Source organism: Nannospalax galili, unplaced genomic scaffold (assembly GCF_000622305.1).
Source record: "Nannospalax galili isolate Female #2095 unplaced genomic scaffold, S.galili_v1.0 scaffold139, whole genome shotgun sequence".
Taxonomy (NCBI): domain Eukaryota; kingdom Metazoa; phylum Chordata; class Mammalia; order Rodentia; family Spalacidae; genus Nannospalax; species Nannospalax galili.
This window is the reverse complement of record NW_008345884.1, coordinates 2745940-2767674: the sequence shown is the minus strand read 5'-3', so window position 1 is coordinate 2767674 and position 21735 is coordinate 2745940. Positions and strand designations below refer to the sequence as shown.

At 40.6% G+C, this 21735-nt stretch overlaps 1 non-coding gene across 1 annotated transcript; it reads left to right on the top strand.

Moving 5' to 3' along the window:
- The first annotated feature begins 19869 nt into the window (after positions 1-19869).
- Positions 19870-19973, top strand: LOC115071897. Its single transcript, XR_003850955.1, has one exon. It is a non-coding gene; the product is annotated as a U6 spliceosomal RNA (small nuclear RNA).
- The last annotated feature ends 1762 nt before the right edge of the window (positions 19974-21735 follow it).

The following is a 21735-nucleotide window of genomic DNA, read 5'->3' as shown; positions in this document are numbered from 1 at the left end:
TCTCTCTCTCTCTCTTTTCTTTTTTGATCTTTTTGAGACAGGGTCTCCCTGTAGCCCTAGCTGTCCTGGAACTCACTAATTAGACCAGGCTGGCCTTGAACTCACAGAAATCTGCCTGCCTCAGATCTCCATTTTAAATCAGATGGTACCATGACATCCAGCTCATTGTTTCATTGAAACTCAAAACCTACAAGGCTGAGTGACTCACCCAAAGGGCAGTGTTGGATGCCATAATCAAAAAACAAAACCCCAAATCACTAAAATGAATTTTAAAGCAGAGGTTAACCATCTCAAATAAGAAGCATAGAGAGTAGATTATTTTAAGGATGCAACTTTGATAAGACACAAAGATCTCCCTCATGTACTTTGATGAGACACAAAGATCTCCCTCATGTTGGAATGGTTGTTGCTCCCAGCCCCAAATAGCCCATTCTCAAAGGTGGTGTTGAGAGGGAGGGATGGAAGAGAATTTTCCAAGAGGCCATCAGTAGAGGCCCTCTTCCCATTAGTTATAATTGAGTCACATGTCACATGTTCATATCTAAACTAACTGCTGGAAAGGAAGGAAGGAAGAGAGGGAGGAAGGAAGGGAGGGAGGGAGGGAGGGAGGGAGGGAGGGAGGAAGGAAGGAAGGAAGGAAGGAAGGAAGGAAGGAAGGAAGGAAGGAAGGAAGGAAGGCCCATTACCATTATACAGTTAAATGGTGCACGCTTATTGACCTGGACCACCTTCCCTAAGCATATTGCCAACCCATGTCTAAGTAAAACCAGAGTTTCTATTACTAAGGAAAAAAGTAAGTAGTAGTCATAGAGTAGGCAGCTACCAGAGTCTGCATCCTTTTAAAAAGGGTGCCAGTGGCAAAGGGGATATAAAGGTGATTAAGATTGATTGGGATGTTCTGTATGAAATACATAGAAATTCAATAAAAAATAAATTTAAAAATTTGTGCCTTCTTATTAAGTATTACAGGTGATGATGCAGGGGGTGAGGAGAGGGTCTGGTCATGTAAGGAAACAAGTTGATAACTATGTATCCACTTACCATTCCTTCTGTGTACATGCCCACCTCTTCAAAACTTGTGATCTTTTGCATTATAGATGAATATTTCAGTCTATAGTTAATTCCCTAAGTGTAAAGGGATGCTAGTTAAACTCAAATTAATTCCCACACAGGAAAATCAGTTGAAGTATGTGCTTGTTAATTCCAATTTTTCTCAATTCCTACTATGTGCCAGGAGCTATTCTTGGTATAATTTATACATATCACCAAGATACTTTTCAACTACTTGAAAAAGCAAAGTAAAGAGATGTCTAGTGTATGAAAGAGATTAATATCTATTTTTATAGCAGATTTTATTTTACTTTATTTCATATCATGTGTGTATGGGCCAGATTGTGTATTTTACTTTATTTCTTTTATGTATATACGGGGGAGCCAGAAAAGGGTGTTAGATCCCCTGGGACTGGAGTTACTAGCAATTGTGAGTGGTCTGATGCAGGTGCTGGGAACCAAACCCTGGGTCATCTGCAAAAGAAGCAAGTGTTCCTAACCACTGCACCATCTCTCAGACCCCAAGAGTTCAATGTTTTGAAAACAATATTAGTCAGCCTATCAGAAAGGAAAAAAAAATCATAAAGGAAAATCTTAGTTACTAGACCTTCTAAACTTCTATATATCTAAAAATAAATACAATATATCAAAAATATTTAATATACTAAAACATATAGTAAAAAATAAAGAACAAACTAGGAATCTTTGCAATGTGTTTGAGACTCTTTAAAATTCTTTAACTTGGAAATAGTTTTGTAAATCAGTAAGAAAAACGAGAAGTCAAAATGTTCAGAGACATGATCGTATAAATCATGAGGCAAGAAAACTAAATGGTCAAAGACTAGATTGAAACTGTTCTGTCTCATGCATAAATGTACATTTACTACCTTATTAAACTGATAAATGATTGAAATTTGTTGGTAAGAGTAAGAGAACAAAGTTACTTTGTACTGCTCATGGGAGTACGAACTAGTTCAGTTTGAAAGAAAGCAAACTGAGCACCAGCGTTCCTCTCTCTGCTTTCTGACACAGATGCAATGTGATTGGCTGCTGTATACTTACACTGCCAAGCCTTTCCCATCATGTTGGAAATAAACCAAAGTTGCTATTGTCAGGCATTGTCATAGCAATGAGAAAAGCAATTAACACACTACATTACTTAAGAAACAACTAGCTAAGTAAAATAACTTTTTTAAAAAAATCAAATTTGTGTTAATGATTTGTAAGACATCCTCATGGTATAAATATCCCCAATAAGGAAGCTTAGTAGTAGCTAGTATTTGGACAAGGCTTACCATTGGCCAGGAGCTACTTCACACTCTTGGATATATTAACTCATCAAATCATCCTACAAGGCAGCAACAGCACCATTATCCTCACTTTACAGATGAGCAGAAAGAGGCTCAGGGAGGCGAATAACCACATCAAGTACACACTATTAATACATGCAGAGCCAGGCTTTGACATCAGGCATTTGTACTCCAGCTGCCTCAGTTGCCTAAAGAAGAATCACTTACTACCTGCTATGAAAGATAAAGATGTTCCTAGAAAGTTAAAACAAAACAAAACAAAAAAATCCAAGTATCCACAGTACTTCCTAAATACTTCAGTAGATGGGAAAAGTTATAAAAGAAAGGTTCCAGGATCCAAATACCCTATGTTGAGAGCCAGCTACTTAACTGTATTTTCAGCACATCCCAAGATAACAGTTGATTGTTTAGTGTGTCCATATGCCAAGTGTTGAGCTAGTTGCTTAACATGCCTCATCTCACTGCATCTTCACACAAACTCTCTGTGACTGATTGGTACTCTGTATATTTTTTCCTATTTAGAAATGAGGAAACGAGTCTTAAAGGGCTCAGGTGATGTGCCCAAGGTCCTGATGTAAAGCATCTAAACCTTGGTCCCTCACGTCTAGACCTGAGCTATGCTGTGGGAGGTCAAGGCCTGGAGGAGAAAGTGTAGCTTTCTTTCTTGCTGACTATGCCTTAAGCGTCAAAAAGCCAGAGTTATGAGGTGGCTCATTAGAGTGCAGCACCCTCCTCACCACACTGTTGCCTTCGCAGGTTGATGGCCAGCTGGACAGGTACTAGCCTGGAGAACAGAGGGAGTGAACGCCCATGAGAGCAGATGTGCAGAGGAGGGTGTGGCTGACCTGCATCAAGGCCCTATCAGAATACAGTGTCCCTCAAGAATGTCCCTGAGATCTAGAACCTTCTCAGGCACCCAGAACCTGAAAAGATTTCAGATACTCTAATCTGATTGTTCCCTCAACAGTCATGAAATTGAAAATTAAAACAAAAATAGACGACAAATTACAGGAAACCCAACAAAATTTTTTTTTATCATTGTGACTTTGATATTATTTTGGAAATAAATGTTCTGCTCTAGGGGCACTGGCTTTTCTTCAGTGCTAATGTCCCACAATGTTGTATCATTGCCATCAGCTAATGCTTCCCTTATGGTAAATTATGGTCAGTGTGTTTATATGGGAAGGGGAAAATTTCCTGCCTCAATTTATACTAAGGTGTCAATATGATAAATACCAGGATAAGAAGGCAGATATGAGGCAGTTTCTCTCTCTCTCTCTCTTTCTCTCTCTCCACACACACACACACACACACACACACACACACACACACACACACGCACAAATACAACTTGAGTAACCTGAAGCATAAAACAGAGATGAGAAAATGGAGTGAAGATATTTTTGTAAGGAAGTCTTTGTGGACATCTGTACAATGAACTCCCTTCCTTTTCTCTGTCAAGGAAATCTTTACTGGACCCCCTTCCTAAAGCCTGATGTGTCCCTGCTGGGAGAGGAATTGTGGCCCTGATACAGAGGGAGGCTGGGGAGAGGTATGAGGAAGCTGGGTGGCTTCAGATGAAGGAGGCTATGGGCCGCCTGCTGTCCTGGACCAATGAAGGCAGCAGAGCCCAGTCAGAGTAGAGATGTACCCATTAGTTATAGGGTGGGTATAGGGAGCTGAGGGAAGGAAGAGCCACACAGGGAACTGCCTTGGATCCCTCAGACATGGATCTCACTGTCATGTGGATGAAGGAAAGCTTTAGCATCTGTTAGGCCCCAAGAATCAGTTCAGAAGTATTCTGCCCTTTGTCTCTGTATTCCATACACTGTATCTCCATCACTCGGGCAGGAGAAAAAGAAAACTGGAGATGGAGAAAGAAGGCAGCACTAGCCAGAATGGCCACAGTACCATAAGGGGCACAGGGCAGAGAAGAGATCTGCCTCTGGATCAAACACGGGCTGTTTATTATTACTCACGTAGGCACTCCATCTTCCAATTCAAGACCATGTGACATGAGAGACTCAAGCTGCCACTTTACTGAGAATGAGCAAAAAGTCGCAACCTGTTGGATGTTTCATCCAGGTCAAGGGAGCCAGTTCCACTCTCCTTGCAGCTCAGAGATGCGATGGGCAGCAAAAGTACAGTTGTGTCTTAAATACATCACAAGTTGCTCATGTTCCATAAGCTGGTCTCACATTTATCCAGCACTTACTGGTGTCACATTTTTCCAGCACCTACTTTCTGCCAGGGACGGTACTGGAAGATGATTTTGCAATCTTATATTACTGGAGTCTTAGATCAAAGACCTGGCTGCCCCAACAGATCAGGTCCAGTTACTCACCCCCAAAGATCCAAACAGAAGAGAAGTAAGTAGGGAAGAAACAAGAAAGAGATTTATTTCAATGTGGCCACACTAGGAACCAACAGAGGTCTAGGGACCTAAGATTCATCTTTGAGTACTGGCAGTAGTTTCAAGATTCCCCAGGGAAGGGTTAGCACAGTTGTCAGGAGTATGTACCATCAGACAATGTTGGTCAGACTGTGGTCTGGGTGATTAGTGTCTCAGGTCTGATTATGCAGTCCTATTGGCACCAAAGGAGTAACCACTGCTTCGGGGGCAATTCATGCTTCTATCATGGAGTAGATGGGGTAAGGCAATAGGGATATCCTTAGAATAAGAGGTATCCCGGAAGGAGTCATGACTTAAAGAGAGAACATGATAGAAAAAAATGGAATGAGTTAGGACAGCGATTTGGCTTGCCTTTAAATTCCAAAATTTATTTATTTATTTATTTATTGATTGATTGATTGATTGATTGATTGATTGATTGATTGTCTGTGTATGAGTGCTACACCTGCACATGTGTAAGTGCACCGTGTCATGCAGTGCCCACAGAGAACAGAAGAGGACATCGGATCCCCTAGAACTGGAGTTATGGATGGTTGTTAGCCGCCATGCCGATGCTGGGAATCAAACCTAGGTCTTCTGCAAGAACACTCAGTGCTGGTAATTGCTGAGCCATCTCTCCAGTCCCCCAAATTTTAAAGGATCCCCTCAAAGCTTCAAGCAATCCTTTTGGGAAGTGGAAGAGATTGTTTGTTAAACAGGGTCTTGTTATATAATGTTAGCTAGTCTGAAACCCACAACATAGACCAGGCTGACCTTGAACTTTCTGTGATCCTCCTGCCTCCACCTCCTGAGTACTAGTGAGGCTGTAGAGTAGAAGAGAGAATGAAGCTGGAAGACCTTACACAAAAACTACAAAATTAGCACATGAGAAAAACCTGCTGGCAAAGAAGGCGGCTGGAAACCCCCCAGCGAAGCCAGCTAGAACTGGATGGAACCACTGGCCCACACTCAAAGGCACTGTGGAGTGTCTGAAGGTGACCTGTGATTCATTATAACACAAATACACACATCTCTGGGTGTAGAAATAAGGTGCTAATGAGGCATGTGATGTATGAAGTTGTATGTAGAACTGCATGCAGCAGAACATATTTGAGAAAGCTTCATACACAGAGGACCCAAAGAGCCCAGGAAGTATGACACAAAGCCCCCCTCCCTTGTGCAGTGGCTCTTTGAGGCACTAAGCTGTCTTTGCTCCACTTGCCTCTTCTCCCTTGCAAGTATACTTCTTAAGAAATGGTCTCTTGGGGCTGGAGAGATGGCTTGGCAGTTAAGAACGCAGGCTGTTCTTGCAGAAGACCCAGGTTCGAATCCCAGTACCCACATGGCAGCTAACAATTGTCCGTAACTCCAGTTCCAGAGGGTCCAACAGTCTCTCTTTCCTCCGCGGGCATTGGACGACATGGGTGCACTTACCTACATGCAGGCAATACACTCATACACGTAAAATAAAAATAATATATAAAAAATATATTTTAAAAGGGTCTCTCTGTCTAGTTCTTTGTTCTAGGACACAAGAACCTGGAACCCCTGCAGAGGTGTCCACTGAAACCCCATTTCCACCTGCAATACTGGAGTGACAGGTGTGAGCCATCCAGCCTCTCCAACCTCCCCATATTTACAGACAAGAAAGCTGAGGATCAGAGAGGGTGTCTAGCTGAGCCAGTATTTGGAACCATCTCCCTTGAGCTCCACTGAACTTTCCATTATACCAGAGGACCTCTTGTGGCAGGTCCTGCATGAAGCCTCCTGTGGAAAGAGTTCCCTACTAGTGACTTAGGGCAATTGGCATGCTCATGTGTTCTGTGCTAGAACTGTAGACAAGGGTTGTCAGAGAAAGAGAGAGAGAGACACAGAGAGAGAGAGAGAGAGAGACAGAGAAAGAGAGAGAGGCTGCGTCACCTTGAAGAGTTTATTTTGATTTGAATTGCATCTCAAGCAGCTGGGATGGACTTGATTAGAATCTAGCACGCTGCCTTTTCCACAGCACACCAGCATAGTAGTGTGAAAGTATTTCCCTACCTGGAATGGTGGAGGACAAAGCAGATTTATAGACACTAATCTTCGTCACATGACACCACTGTGAGATTTGACTGCACAAACCACCAACACCCAGAAGTATAAGAGACCTATTGAACAAGGTATCTAAACCAACAAACAGCTATGACAAAGAGTAGAGGAGAAGTAGTTTTGCGAGAAGATGCTTTAACTATCACAAAACATATGCTGTGATAGCAGTACAGTCTTTAGGAATCAAGGCCAATGTTTGCAATAGAAAAGTCTGTTTTCATCAATCTTTAACTTAATGTGTCAGGAAACTGGATAGGTGACTTTAAAAAAAAACTTTTCATAAAGTTTCAATAAATCAGGTTCCAACTGACTTGTAAATTTCCAGGCAATTCACATATCACTCCCCACTCCCAGCCTTGGCCCTCTGCCCCTTCCACCTCCGGAAACCACATAAACACATCCACAGAAGCAGGTTCCTCTCAAGGACAGGCTGCTGCATTCTTCAGATTACTGAATCTTCATGAAAAGCCACCATTGTCCTGGCCAGGCATTCATGCCACCCAGCTTGACCACATCTACAGAACTGCCCATTTCAGCCTACAGGGGCTCCCGTCCAGCCACCAGGAGGTAACAACTAGTGTGGGGGTGGGGTGGGGGCAGGTCACTAATTCATCTTGGAGGGGTGCTAACTTTGAAGCACATTGAAGCCTTCTTAAATGTTAACATTTCAGAGGGGAAAGCACAAACAGCCAGCTTTCAAGCCATCAAATTTTTCTTTTAAGAGATAACCACTTCTGACTCAAAAGACAAATATTAAAAAATAAAAATACCCAATCCAAACAAAAACCAGACCAGCTCTCCACCATCCACACGATCTTGGTGGTCTCCAGGTGAAAGAAAAGTAGCTTGTGTGGAAGTACAGGTTTTCTACTTTTTTGTTGTTGTTGTTTCTTTTTCTCCACCTCTCAAAGGTTAGCCAGTTATACAAATTCATCTGACCAAAGCAAATCCTGTTTATGAGTGATGAAACATGGTGTAATGAAAGACAAATATAAAGATACTTCGTTAGCATTAAACACAGAAAGAAAAAAAAATGTCACCTCGCCCTGGATAATGTAAGAGGGAATTGTAAAAATTCTTCAGCAATGAAGTTTAAAGTCATGACGGGGTTGGGTGTCTCAGAAGTTCTTTTCTAGTTGATTGCTCCTGCTAAAAAACTGCAGCAGCTGGGGGCTGGAGAGATGTCTCAGCGGTCAAGAACACCGACTATTCTTGCAGATAGACCCGGGTTTGAATCCCAGCACCCACATGGCAGCTAACAGCTGTCCATAACTCCAGTTCCAGGGGATCCGACAGTCCCTCTGTCCTCCATGGGTATTCATGACACGGGTGCACTAACGTACATGCAGGTAATACACATACATAAAAATGATAAATTTTTTTAAAACTGCAGCAGAATGCTGCAAAGAAAGAACAACATTGATTCTGTATTTGCATTCGAAGTTAGGATTTTATGGTAGAAGCTAGCATAGAGCGTTAAAACAGGAAGTGCCAAGGCCTGGATTTTGAGTTTTTCCTCCTGCCAATGGCTGGAGCAACTCTATCTCATTAACTTGCTTTTCTGCTTTCAGCTTGTGACTCACCCACCTGATGAGTGCTGTGCCCAGGCAGCAGCTCCAGCGGGATTTCCCCCACCCTCTGGAGGGACCCCTTTGGTGTCAGTTGCGGAAAAAAAAAAAGAAAGAAAGCAGTGGTTTCATCTTTCTGTAGCTGCTAGGAAAAAGCTTGGAAAAAAATGAATAGGCCTAAAGGGTCATTCTAATTTCCCTTCCACAATAAATGTGTCATCTGAACCATCCCTGGTATCCCTGGTAACTCTCCTTTTTAAAAAATTTTTATTTTATGTGTATAAGTGTATTGCCTGCATGTGTGCAAGTGCATCTGTGTTGTGCAGTGCCTGCAGAGGTCAGAAGGTGTTGGATCCCCTGGAACTGGCCATGTTCTTGTTCTGTTCCATGCCTAACTGCTCTATAAGCTGTGTTTGTTCAGCAGGACCCAAGGGTAGAAGATCTGGTAAATAGCCAGTTCCCCAAAGCAGAAAAACCCAAGAAGGTATATCACCACTTACAAAAAGGGCCATGTGCAAGAGGAGATCTGTGCCTGCTTTCCTTTCCCAACCTCAACCTACAGTGCCCACCACCTTCCCCACAAGAGGAAGCCCTTTCTGCTCACCACATGGATGAGTCTTTAGACAATTGAGCTCTCTCTTATCTGTTCTTTGGTTGCTGCTTTCTGTTGCTGCACTCAAGTTTGTTCTATCAACATGAGTGACACCTAGAAGGGGAGGTGGGATTCCAAATCATCCCAGGTAGGCGTGGGTAACAAATCATCCCGGAGGATTCAGAATATATAGAAACTTTAGAAACTGGGTAAAGTACTTAAGAGGGTACGTTAGCTTACTTTACTGTCCTGGACCTTTCTCAACTCTGGCCCACCACTACCAACTGGAAAGATGAAGATCACTGTACAGAGTCTGGTACCACATGAAATAGGGTTGTGTAGATCAGAGACTCCTTATGTCTTCCTCAGAGACAATACACATAAGCAGATATTAGAACAGGTTCTAGTCTAACTGCAGTGAAGTAGGGAATTCAGCATTTTAGAACCTAAGCAAAACCTAGGTCTCTTTTTTTCTCTCCTCCAGATCTACCTCATCCAGATAAAATTACGTTTTTACTCTGTCTTTATATTAGCAGAATTCGGGGGAGTCCCTTCATGCTTATCAGGTGAAACTGGGGAAATTGGGCTCCCTTCTTGGGCTTCTTAGTCTCATTAGTTAAATAATTTAGGAATAGACTCAAACAAAGGCTTGGGGACAATTAGAGTTTAAAAGAAAAACTGCAGGGGGGGGGGGCAGCTGTAAACCTCAGCAGCTGCCAGGAGGAGGAGAACCGAGGAAAGAAGAAAAAACGACATGCCAATTAAACTTGCACAGAGGTGGGGAACACAGGAGACAGGTAGCCACACGGCAGGGACAGGGGCTTTAGAGAAAGAGCAAGGAAGCCCAAAATGTGGGAAAGTCCAAAGCATTAGGGAAAGCATGCTTAGAAAAGAGATGAGAGAGGGAGAGGTGCGGCTACCCTTTTCTGAGTAATTCAGAAAAGCAAGCAGACTTGCAAAGCTGCATGGGTCCCGCCGTGTACCTACTGAGCTCCTGGCAGAGATTCTGGGAAGAAAAAGCATATTATCTCATTAAAGGACTCCTTTTCCCACCTTTTAAAACATAGTTTAAGCTAAATCCACCTTCCTAGGGGTGGTCCCCTGGCCAGGTGATGGACCCTGGCCCATGTGCAATATTAGGTCTCAGCCTAGGCCAACGATTATATTCTCTTGACCAGAAGGGGGTTTTTCCTCTCTCTAGATCACTGAGAGAGAGAAAAACTTCTAAACAAACAAACAAAACTGAACCAACCCTGGGTTTGACATAATTTCAAATGCTCGAGTAGAATACTTGCCTGCCTGCCTTCTTCTCCCTCAACTCCTGCTACTTGAAGCTGCTCCCTGCCTTCTTCCTCTTTCTTCACTATTTTAGCTTATGAAATAAACTGTATTTTGAAATTTCATAGGCAAGGATGAGGTATTGAGATTAACCTTAGAGACACAAAAAAGTAATCAAAAAAAAAATACATATTGGCAAAGGATCCTGTAAGAGATATTTCCCCAGGAACAGAATTAACAAAGAAAAACAAAAGAAAAAGACATTGTAGTATGAGGTATTGAGATTAACCTTAGAGACACAAAAAAGTAATCAAAAAAAAATACATATTGGCAAAGGATCCTGTAAGAGATATTTCCCCAGGAACAGAATTAACAAAGAAAAACAAAAGAAAAAGACATTGTAGTTGGCATATTTCAAAGACACGATGAGCACATGGGTTGTATGCAGCAAGGATCAGCTCCAAACTGGCCCCAAATCCATAATGCATTAAGGAGGCAACAGCAATACAGCCATTCTCTTCCCAATTCATAGAAACTCCATTGGCATCTCTAAGCTTTCTAATATTTTTCTGGGTGCTTTCTTTTTCGCTCATCCTCATAGTTTCTTGACACCCAGACTTCTAGCTTTGGCACAGGCAGGCACAGACTGGTCCCACACTGGTTCGTCTCATCATTCAAAGCATCTCCACTTCCAGGATGAAGAGAAATATGGGGCTCACCCTACAGACCACCACCTCTTCTATCTTCCAGCACTTGATGCCTATGAGTCCAATCTCCCCAGCCTATGCCCTTGCCCACTCTACCATTCTTATCCCTATCAAGTCTGTAACCCACCCATTTATCGTACAGTGCCCTACCGTGCTCTCTAGACTCTGTCATGGATTTGTCCTAGTTTCTGACTCTGGATCGCTCCAAGATTCTCCATTTTCCATTCCCCTTCAAGAGTCGTCAAGTCTTACAGTACAAAATCAATTCCATACAAATGCCTTGTGTTCAGGAACCTTCTTACCACAGTAATTTCCAAGGGCAATCAAAATTGTTCCTTCTGTGCACAATTGCTCTCTCACCATCATCTCTGAGGCCTAAACTTACATCTTCTTCCTCTACTAATTGATCTAGTTAATGTGCCACATCCATTGATTTTTTTTTAATTTCCGTGATAATTTTTAATTATTCTCTTCCTTTCAGGTTTGGTTCCAATTACCAATGCCCAGATAACTCCTCTATTGTCTGTGTAGACTTCAACCTGGGTTCTTTACGTCCAAACCTTCAGTTACTCTAGTCTTAGGAAGGTTTTAGTAGTTTCTTATTGGCTACCAATTGATAACCTCCACTGCTTGCCACAAATCCATCTACAAGCCTCATCTCCCACTGTTCTTTGGCCAACCTGGAAAGAAATATGGTTTTCACACTTCTGCACTTGATGAACTCCCACTCCATTCTATCTTGCAAAATTCTGACTTCCTTCTGGGCTTCTTTTAATGCCTTCTCCCATCATTGACCAGTGATCTTTCTTTTCTGTTGGGCTCCACAGTAAGTTGCTTGGCTGACTGGGAGTGACCTAATCCCACTCTGCCTTGGATAATTTACTAATATACTTGTCTTTATTGGAGACATCTTGAAGAGCCTTATTTTTAGCTCTGTTTTCCGACAGGGTTTGTAAAGTGCTGTCCATAATACAGCAACTGAATAAATATTTATAAGAGAGAGAGAGAGAGAGAGAGAGAGAAGAAAATGAAAGAAATAAAAGAAACTAGACCCAGCATCTCACTTCCCACTCTGTTCCTTATTGGTGGGTTAATAGAGTAATCTAGTAGGTCTTTAGTAGGTCTTTACGTATACACACACATACACACACACACACACACACACACACACACACACACACGGCTAGTTCTCTTGGAAACAGGAGAGCTTTTAACTTGAAGGTCCCCAAATTAATAGTCTAACTGAAACACAATGTAATTTACTCTGCTCGGTAAATAAATTTTGAAAAACACTGACAAGCCTGGTTTACCATGTCCATAAGAAAAATCTCCCACAAATAGGTAGTTCAGGAACTGCCAGTCATAGCACTGTCACCATCACGGTTGACCACATATAATTGCATTTAGTAGGGAAAGGGCTGAGAGCAAGGCTGCAATCCCAGTGCTCTTTGACATCTCCTGACCCACCTGTCCACCCCCCAGCATTTTTACGTGCCCATATTTAAATTGCATATTGTTTCTCCCAAACTTAAAATGAATTCCACAGAGTCCTCCTTTCAAAGTCTTATTGGGTCTAGTGAGAAATGATGACAGGATCAGGGTTTGCCATTATTTACTTTTTATTTAATTTCCTGATTTGGTCTCTCTCTCTCTCTCTCTCTCTCTCTTTGCACAGACATGGAAAAGGAGGACAGTAGCTCTTGCACATTCTTTGTTTTGATAATTGCAATAAGTAATTTTGTATTTATATACTCAATACAATTAACACTCCTATTTCACTCTTCCCCCATGTCCTTAGGGCAACATGTCCCCTTCTCTGTCATGACACTTTGTAGGCATTTTATCGAGTTCAACAGTCCCTACCAAGAGGTTAAAATATTATTAATGTATATATTATTTGTATATAATATTATCCTTCCAATACTTATCTGAAAGAGCAGGAAGAGCTTGAAGTTGGGGCACACATCTATAGTCCCAGCATGGAGGTTGAAGTAGGAGAATCACTAGCTTGAGGTGAGGTAGGGCTATATAACAAGTTCCAGTTTAGCCTGGATTACATAGTAAGGCTCTGTTTCAAAACTCCAAAGCAGTTTTGAGGATGTAGCTCAGTTAGTAAAGTGCTTGCCTAAGATGTACAAGGTCCTGAGTTCGACCCCCAGAACTGGAAAAAATCAGGTGTGATGGCCAATGTCTGTGGTCCTAGTACTTGGGAGGTGGAGGCAAGAGGGTCAACCCTAGCTACATATAGAGTTTGAGGTTGTCTTAGCTATATAAGGCTCTCTCTCAAAAAAAAAAAAATAACAATAACAAAACTGGAAGAAATCAGGAAATGTAAGCCTGGGAAAGTCTCTTGACCTCATGGCTTCTGATAACAGTATTTTAAAATGGGGCAGCTGTATTATTAACCCATATTATAAAGTATTTTACTAACAAATGTTTCTATACATGATTTCATGTAATTATCCTATCCCCCTCCTTCTTGGGCATAATTATCCTCATTGAATAGGCGACAGAACTGAGTCAACCTATTTGTTACTTGGCACACTGAGAAAAGTCAGAGCTGACACGCAGAGGTCCTGAGTCTTGGTCCTTTCATCTTGCTGTCACATTGTACAATCCCTGAAGGGCTCACGTGCACATTAATTCCAAAGCCTACCATCAAGAAATGAGAAAACAAGGCACAGACTATCTCCGCCCAGCTAAGCAGAACAGAATATAGGTGAGAATGAGGCAGCTAAGGTTTGAACTCTTTCGTGACCATGTTTTGAATGCTTGTTCCCAGCTGGTGGTATTCCTTCGGGAGGTTCTAGAAACGGGGAGGGGAAGCCAAGTAGGCCAGTTAGGGACAGATCTTTGAAGGTTAAATCTGGCCTCCACTTATTGCCCTGTGCTTTGCTTCCTGATTCACCAAGAAGTGCACAGCCTGTGTCACATGCTCTTACTGCTATGAACTGCACAGCTCTGCCATGCCTTTTTCACCATGATGAACTGAAGCCCTGTGAAACTGTGCATCAAAATAAATCTTACCTCCTTTAAAGGTACATCTGTCTGTCAGCTATTGTGGTCACAGAGGCATGGAAGTATCAAAAACATAAGTCTTTTGATTTTTCTCCAGCAGACTGCTTTTGCTCATGAAAAAGGAATAAACAGGGTAAAAATAACTAATCTGAGAAAATAGTAATACTAAAGCAAGACCCAAGACATCATGTCCTGATGGCATTAGCACATATAAGAGTTTAAACAGTGGAAAAATGATCTTGATTCTTCAGTAAGCAATAGGGCTTCCCAAACATTAAAGAAGTAATTCCAAGAGGCTGGAGAGATAGCCCAGTCATTAAAAGCACTGGCTGTTCTTGCAGAAGACTCAAGTTTGTTTCCCAGAACCCACATGGCAGCCAACAACCATCCATAACCCTAGTTCCAGGGTATTTGATACTCTCTCCTGGCTTTTGCAAGCATTTCACACAGGGGTGCAACTTTACATACATGCATGCAAAACACTAATAAAATAAAATAAAATAAAATTTTTGAAAAGAAAATACTGAAAAAAGGAAACTGGCCTGCAAGTCTAATGCAATTACTATATTCCATTCAAACTAACAATGTAATTTGACAGATTTTATGATTATATATGCATTTATTTAATAGCTATGAATATATCACCAAGTTTAGTGACCATAAGTAATATATTTACATATAATAATCCAATGATTATATAATCACTAACTCTGATGAAGCAAAATTTATGGCAATATATGGATGCATTGTATATACATATATCTTCTGAGCAGCATGAAAAATCAGAAAAAAATAGAAAAATATCACTTGTACAACTTTATTTGATGTTATACAGTTGACCCAAATGTAGTTTTTCTCCCCTTTGTCAGTATTACCATGTACTTTCTGCCTCAGTGGATCCGTTCACCCTGATATTCCATCCTGTTCCATCTGGAGCTCTCATTTTTACCAATAGCATTATGGCTGCCCACCCCTACCACCCCTCTGATTTCCTAACACGCACACATACCTACATGCATGTCCCGTATGGCTCCCCGTGCTTCTGTGCTAGTTCTTCCGGTCAGAACACTTTCCCACCTCTGTTTACTTATGATTCTGTGTGGCTATGTTTTCATGTAGCCTGTAGGATTCAGGCTGTGTCTTCACAGACCCTCACTGAACTCCCACCTCTAACAGTGCCCTTCTTCTGTGCCTTCCTGAGTATCTTGTCTGTCTCTCCACCTGACCCTTGCAAGCTTCACTCACATTGCCAATCTGCACTCTTTGTGTAATGCAGAGAATTAATGATCTCCACTAGTCCTCGATGACAGAACACCGATTAATGTAGCAGCTGAGAATGGAGGCTGTCATCAGTGACGTAACATGGAAACGGCACCTCTGGCAGAAGAGATGGCCAGCTGGTGCACTGAGGAACTCTGGGCAGTTCCCTCTCTCCTTGTCATTCTTCCATCTTGGTACCATTTCCCCCCTTGTTTAAAGTCTTCACTTCCCCTTGTGTTTCCATCATAAATTATGCCACCCTCCTCTCCCCTGGTGGGATGCTCTCAGTTGCAAAATCTGATCTTCTTTAACAGCACTGAGAATTTTTCTTTACAACTTATTATCGTTTAAGATGTCTTTAATGGCAACTTGGTAAATACAATCTGTTTTTACTTATAAAATTGAAAGTCATGAAGTTGACTTGCTAGGCTGAGTTGACATTTTCCTTGAAAATACTCAACAGACTGTGATGCATTGGGTAACTATAACAAAAAGATTCAGGTCATGTCTTATGTGAGACAATATTTTCAGAAAGTACTTTTTGGAGAAAAGTCAGCAAAATGGAAATTGTTAAGCCTTTGATAAACTAAAGATTGTTAATGGCTTTCTCCATCTATCCCTGAATAAACTTTTATAAACACATTACACATTGTGACTATGGCATAAATATTTTTAAAACTTTTTTTTTTCTTCTACTGCTCTGACCTCCCTGTCACCATCCCTGCCTAGGCTGCTGAGCTATGTGAATGGACTTTGCTTTATCTCCAGTGCTCAAGCACAGGCCCCTACCATTGAACACACTGTGTCCTCTGAGTGTGGTAGCTGCTACACCCATGTGGCACCCTGTGGGAGCTGTTCCCATTGAAAGTGATGCCACCAGTCCCAATAGGTGATTCCATTTCCACTCCTGTCACTCTAGTCAGCATTTGGAAGTGGCAAAGTAGGTGATAAGAAACATAGCCCTGGCAAATAAGTGACTTTGTCCCATGTCTCCCAGTCTCCCCTGACCTAGACCTAAATATGATTTCATGGAGGCTCGACTGATAGCTGTCATCCCCATGAAGGACCAGACTTCTTGTGTACATGTACGTGTGTGTGTGTGTGTGTGTTTGTGTGTGTGTGTGTGTGTGTGTGTGTGTGTGTGTACAGAGGTCGTCATTGGGTGGCTTCCTCAATCACTCATCATCTTACTTTTTGAGACAGAACTCTGATATTGAACCCAGAGTTCTCAGATTCCACTAGATTGTCTGGTTAGCAAACCTCAGAGATCCTCCCATCTCTACCACCCCAGTGATAGGATTACACATGTATGCCTCCACACCCAACCTTTACATGGGTCCTGGAGGTCAAACCAGGGTCCTCATGCTTGTGCCACAAGTGCCTTACTGGCAGTCATCTCCCTAGCCACATAAAGACCAGGTGTTTTAATGGTCATATTTGTGGTCCCTAGAAAAAAATCTTTCCCAAAAATATTCCACTCCCCCCATGCACACAAGACCCTGCAAACGCATCATCAGAAACACCATTCAAACACCATTCTTGTCTAGGACAAGAAATGCTACACACATTTTTCCCCAATAAAGTGAAATACGGATGTGAACATGCAGCTAGGTTCTGAAACATCAACTTGGACTTATCATAAGTAATTTTAGAATGAGTATTTGGCTGTCTCCTACCGATATTAAAATTTTTCTCCAAAATGCAATTTTTTTAAAAAAAAAACCTACGAAGTCAAATATTTTCAAACCATTGAGCATATGGCTCTGAAGGAAAAGAAACTGGTGTAGAAATTTCTACTCACACAGGATTTGATCCAGATGATCTCAACTATTAAAAGAATTGCCTAACCACCGCCCTCCTTACTAGTTTTGTCATTCTTTATCCAATTTTGATGTGGAGATACAAATTTGGTACCTCTGATTATATGCAGAGCCCTCCCAGAAGACTGGGAGTTTGGAAACAATCAGCAATGATGATTGAATGAATGGCATCAAAGGCCATATAAGGAAACATTCCAGGAAATAAATGTCTATGTTTACTTGAAATATATTTAGCATCAACTCACATGTGAAATGTATATATGTGCATAGATAGAATAGTTACTGATAAACAAATACTTTACTTTTGCATATGACATCTATTATGTTTTGTTCTGTGAAAGACCAGACATCAAGGATTAGGAGGGACCAGGACAAATGATCTAATCCATTTGCCTCCATTTAGGCAGGTTCCCTTCACTATACATGAAATCTTAGATGGTTATCTAGCTTGACAAATTGCTGGCATAACCACACAGGCTATCAACTTCTTCCATGTTTATTCTTACCCATTAGCATTGCCTTGGTGCTCTGCAGGCAGGCAAAACTGCTGCTACATGAGCTCGTGTATTGAAATCTCATGTGCAAACAATAGGGTTGCTACTGTGGGGAATTTAAAGAAACTAGCAAAAACTAAATGTGTTTATTTCAGTCACCTATCAATCAATATACACAATATATATGTGCATATACATATGTGAAAATCTGTACCAATGAAGCAACTTCACAAATATTCAGTTAACATTATACTAACCCCTTTAACTATAATGCCAACTAAACTTCAGACAAGTTAAGTGATTTGATTACCCACTCACAATGGTAAAACTGATCTTGAATTTAGATCTTATGTCCAAGTTTAATATAGTCTAAGATGACTATATCACAACTTCCCATACATGTTATAGCTTCCCACCACTATTTCTTTCCATCTCCATGAGGAACTGATAATCCTAGACAAGGTAAGGCAGGTACACAATGATGGAAGGATGATGTGATGCTCAATGAAAATGAGAGTTCAGTGGATGGAGAGTTTGGTCACTTCCAAATCAGTTGATTCAGAAGAGTTCATGGAGGAAGCCAAATTGACTTGGATTTTGAAAAGCTGGCTAAGATTTGAGAGTTTGAGATGGAAGAAAAGACATTCTGTGAAGGCTTTGCTGGAGGTTAGGACATTCCAATTTAGAGTACAATATCATTAGAGCTGTGTGGAGCACATAATAGATGGAGAAATTGTGTTGAGGAGAAGGGGACCATGTAAAGTTCTGTTACAAATGTTCTAGGATAATGGCAGTGGAAACAAAGAGGATGGAACATCCACTTGAAAGACTTCATTAACTGGTTGGATCGAGAGAGGCCCAGAAAGAAAAGGATGACTTCAGGCTTTTGTGTCTGGAAAAGTGAGGAAACTGACCATACGGTTACTAGTCTGTAAGGGAGCACTGTGGGCTTGCTTTGGGTGCTTAAAGTTTATGGTTTTAGTAGGATTGTCACACAGGATGATATTCAGCAGAGAGTTGAAAACGAGACCAACTCAGAGACGGCAGGTATAAAACAGACATTTGGAAAATACCTGCCTAGATAATACCTGTGGGTGAACTGGAGGATTATAAAAATATAAAGAGAACAGATGGGAGGAAAAGAGAAATGAAGGAATGAGAAAGGGAGGAGGGGTTCCACCTGACATTAAAAATGGTCTCCTTCAGAAGGATATGAGTCAAGAAGCATAGAAAAGGGGGCAGTGGGAAAGGACAGCAAGAAACTGTAGAGCAGCTTTTTAAGGAAGCCAAGAGAAACAAGAAGGCCAGATATCCAGGATGCCTCAGCAGAATGAAGCCTTTCCCAATACATCTAGAAATCAGCAAAATGATAAATTAAGAAAATGTGTACCAAAAATTTATGGCCAAAGGATACAGCCCTATGCCATGAACTTCAAAAGAAGTTGGTTGGTGGAGGATAAAGAAGAAACTTCACATTAGTGGCAGAGTTAATCATGCCAAAGTTACTAACTCTACCTCCTCTCCCAGGAGCAATACAATGGACTAGCTAAATCCAGCTACATTATATTAATATCCGCAACTGAGAGCTTACTGAGATGCTAACTCTACAAGTAGAAAGTCATAGAAAGTGTGGTAATATGGTAGAAATGAACATTCTATCTAAGGGCACTGAGGCCTTTAAGACTACAGAAAAATTTGAAAAAAGTGGGTTAAGAATTTGATGGTATCTTGCTATAAGATGAGAATATACATCTTCAGCTGGGTGAAGAAAACCTTCACACAGTGAGCAAAAATTTGACAAGCTTCACAAGTGACTGTTGAGCCCAAGATTACTAAAGCCAGCACAGCATCTCAGCAAGGCTCTGCCTGCACCACCACACACCTAAAGGAGGAAAATGGATAGAATGCAAAAATCAAGCTGTCCAGGGGATTTTTACAAAAATAAATGTGTTTCAGTTGGATAGAGGCAAGAAGATACCTACACTACATTAGGGAAAATGACAGGTCTGGATTAAAAGGATGGATGAACAAGGTGAGAATTTAGCACCATAGAGACCACACACACCATACATTTACACAACATACACCATACACATGACATACACAACACACATATTATGCATACCATAAATACCATACATACACCACACGTTTATCATACATACCACACACACACCACACATATCACAAACATCATACATACCTCACACACACTACTTACATTCAGGCAATACACTCATACACATTAAATAAAAGTAATAAATAAAAATTTGTAAAAGAAAATTACAAAGAGTGCTTGTTTTGACAGTACATACACTAAAATTGGAGTGACAAAAAGATTAGCAGGGCCTCTGTGCAAGGATAGCATGAGAATTCACAGAACGTTCCATACCTTAAAAAAGGCAGACTAATGCAATCAAAGAGAAGTTAATTGATATTAAAACAGCATGATAATTCGTGTTTCTGAAATAATTCAACAAACAAGAGGGAAAAGTCATAAATGATATGTGAGCAAATTTTACTAGAATAAAAAACAATTCAGCCTGCTGAGTACCCTGCTCTGTGTTGTAAAATGACTACAGACCAGCTATGCTGCCAAGACCATGAATTTCAATGATAAAGAATAAAACTGTCAGCTATCTAGACAAAATGGAAAATGATCACCTGAAGGGGGAATACCAAATTCACTGTAATTTTCCTGGTGATGCTATGTGTTGTTGTGAAAACGTCTATGAGGTTCTGAGAGACTATCAGGACTAGGCAAGATACTGGGTATTAGCCAGGAATTTTCAGAAAAAATCTTTAGTTATATAATTTTTATTTGTCAATTATACATTGAAAATTATATATATATAATTTTTATTTGTCAATTATACATTGAAAATTATTCCAAAAATCTATTATGAGGGCCTTTGTGAGTTTTTTAATTTTGAGTTTTTAATGAGAAGAATATATTGTTGAGATATAATTTATATGCATATTCATGTTCTCATATAGTTAAATGAATCTCTTTTAAAAATAGATTTTATTTGCTAGACTTGGTGATGCACACCTTTAATTCCAGTACTCAGAAGGCAGAGGGAGGTGGATCTCTGTGAGATTGAGGACACCCTGGTCTACATAGCACATTCCAGGCTAGCTGGGGCTATAGGGAGAGTCTGTCTCAAAATCTATCCCCCAATACTAGTTTATTTACTTTTGTTTTATGTGTATAAGTGTACTGCCTGCATATATGTAAGTACATCCATGTCATACAATGTCTTCAGAGGCTAGAAGAAGGCATCGTATCCCCTGGAATTGGAGTTAGGACAGTTGTTAGCCACCATGTGAGTGCTGGGAATCAAACCCATTTCCTCTGCAAGAGCAGCAAGTGATCTTAACGGCTAAGCCATCTCTCTAGCCTCAGTTAAATAAAACTTGAACTGTGTAAACACCATCACTCTGATCAAGATGGGAAATATATTTATTTATTTATTTATTTTTATTTTATTTTATGTGTATGCATGTATTGCCTGCATGTAGATAAGTGCACCCATGTGGTGCAATGCCCGCGGAAGACAGAAGAGGCAGTCGGATCCCCAGGAACTGGAGTTACAGACAGTTGTTAGCTGCCATTTAAAGATAGGGGAAGTTGTCTTCTACTCCTAATATTCAGAGAGTTTTAATGATGGGTAAATGCCACAGTTTACCAAATTCTTTCTCTTCACCTATTAACATGATCTCATGAGGTTTTCCTCTTATTTTCAATTATGGTAAAGTATGCTGATTAATTTTTAAATGTTTTACCAAAGTTGCATCAGTTCACTTGGTCATGATGTCTAATATATTGATATTTGCTTGAATTTCTTTAGAAATTTTCACTGATGTTATTAAAGATGAGGGTATATTGTTTCTTCTTTAATTCTCTGATAATATTTTAAACTTACATTATTTTTTTACTTAACTATTTGGTATTATTCAAAAATAAAGTTATTCTGGATCTTGGGTTTTCTTGAAAGGGAGACATCTAATTATGGATTTGACTTCTTTAACAAACATAGGAATATTTATATTTTTATTTTTTCTTCTACTAATCTCAGAAAGCTATCTTTTTAAGAAAAAATGTCTATTACTATGTTCCCAAACATACTAATGTAAAATTGATTATAATATCCTTGT